Here is a 2310-nt window from a genome sequence, read left to right as displayed (position 1 = left end):
CTTACAGCCAAGCCTAAGGACCTCAGTTCGATCCTCAGGCCCCACAGGAGAGAACTAACTACACACACACGCACACACACACACACACACACGCATAAATCTTTTTTATTTTTATTTTTTGAAAACAGTTCAGACAGGGCTCAAACCTGGGCCCAGGGTAAAAGTGGCTTTTATTTCCTCTCAGGGAAAGAAGTGAAGAGGAGCTTTCCCAGGTACCCCAACCTAAGGAAAGGGTCAGCATGCTCCAGAGGCCTGGGCTAGAACTGCCAGAAGAGCATTCTGATGGACCCTCTCTGTCCACTTCCTGGCACTTGATGCAGGGTGTGAGCCAGAGTCTTTCCCCTGGAGGGGCAGCTTGATATCAACAGAAGCACAGGGAGGCATGTGTTGGTGTTCACAGGTGTCCTGAGTAAGGAGGCCGGCCCACACCCAGTGCCCGCCTGGAACAAGGCCTGACTGCTGTGGTTGTCCTCCCAAGGGCTTCAGAGGCCCAGAAACACCGCTCCGTCCTATACCGGGCCCCTTAGATGTCCGTCTCAGACTGTGACTCTTCGCTGCCTGCCTGCTTCTCTTCCGGGGCTGCTGTGCAGGCGGCTCTGGCTGGCTTGCATGGGAGGCTCATCCCCAGGAATGATTGGCAGGTCCTTCGGGGGGTATCGTGGCCTCAGTGGCCTGGTATAGGACGGAGCGGTGTTCCAGCAATCCATCAGGGAATTTCCAGTCATAGATGATGCTGGTTCCTCCCTGCAAGCCGTGGCCTATGTGGTGAGTGGGGATGGCTTGGCTGGGAGTCTGGCTGCAGCTGCTGTCCCCCGCCCCCGTCTCCTGCTACACACAAATCTTAAACAAAACAAAACAACCTTATGTAGACAGAAAGAGATCCATAGCATCTCTACTATTAAAAAACAAAATCTCTCAAAACTGATCTATAGAATAACAAAATCTCTACCAAATTCTCCATGGTCGTATATAACATAATCAATATTTTAGACTGACACAAAATTCACATGGAAAAGCAAAGGATCCAAAACAACTCCAAAAGGATCCAAAATAATCCTCGGGTTTTTTTTTTTTTTTTTTTTTTTAAGGGGAGTTGGAGTTTATTAAGAAGAGTTTTAGTATGGATTGAAGCACGGACACTGGGGGGCACTTAGGAAAAGGAGGGGACATGTGTTCATATGTATTCAAATGTTCTTGGAGACTGGAAGAAGATGTCAGATCCCCTGAAGTTGGAGTTACAGGCAGATATGGCTGCTAGGAAGTAAACTTCCATCTTTGGTGCTTTTGATGGCTGAGCCACCTCTACAGCTTCCTGCCCCTCTCCGACCCCTTTGAGACAGAGTCTCATGTATCCCAGGCTGGACCCAGACCTGCTGTAGCCAAGGATAGCCTTGAACTCCTGATCCTCCTGCATCCGTTTTCCAAGTCCTAGGAATACAGGCATGTGCTACCATGCCTGGTCGGGCTCTCTAGATTTCTCTCGGGGCTGTTTTCATTGTGCCTTGCTGTGGAGTTTATCGCTAAGAGCCTTGTTCTTTTCAGGGCTTGTGCTAAGAATTGTTTTCCTCATTTTATTTGTGAGGTGTTCATTGCTAATGTTCGGTCAACAGTGACCTTGAATGAGCTTTTTCCCCTGCAAACGAACGTGTTATCATCTTCTGCCATCCTGAGCTGCCTTTCAAACTTGCCTTTAGCAAGCTTGTTTTCTGTCTTAAATGTTTCACAGTCTGATGTTGACGCCACGGCAAGTCCCCGGGCCTGAGGAGTTGATTTGAAATGTGGTGGAAATACATTCTTTTGAAGATTCCAGCACCGTCAGTAACTTAGGCTCCAACATAATTTTCTAATGTGAACTGTGTGTTTACACACCTGCACCCGGGCCTCTAACCATCACCTTGTCCTTAGTCACTTTTCCTGTTGCTGTGATAAAATGCCTGAAACGAGCTAGTTCCAAGAAGTTTATTTTGGCTCAGCATGTGAGTTTCTCCAGTCATGGTGGAGAAGGCCTCGTGGCAGGAGTGTGAGGTAGCTGGTCAGGAAGGAAGCAGAGCGAGATGAGGGCTGGGGCTCAGTTTGCTCGTTCCTTTATATTCAGTCCTGGACTCCAGTCCATGGGATGACGTGATACTGCTCATGTGCAAGGTGGGTCTTCCGGTCTCAGTCAAAAGCCCCTGGAAAAGCCCTCAGGGACGAAGGTTTGCTGCCCAGCTGATTGTAAACCCTGTTTCATGGCTAACACTATTAGCCACCATGCCTGCCTACAATTTCAGGTACAGAGACGAGGGAGTTAGCCTAGTTGCTGTCGCAGTT

The sequence above is a fragment of the Psammomys obesus genome, unplaced genomic scaffold (genome assembly GCF_907164565.1).
Source record: "Psammomys obesus unplaced genomic scaffold, mPsaObe1.curated_primary_1811, whole genome shotgun sequence".
In the NCBI taxonomy this organism is placed as follows: Eukaryota; Metazoa; Chordata; class Mammalia; order Rodentia; family Muridae; genus Psammomys; species Psammomys obesus.
The sequence above is the reverse complement of the archived record's forward strand: the minus strand, read 5'-3'. Positions refer to the sequence as shown.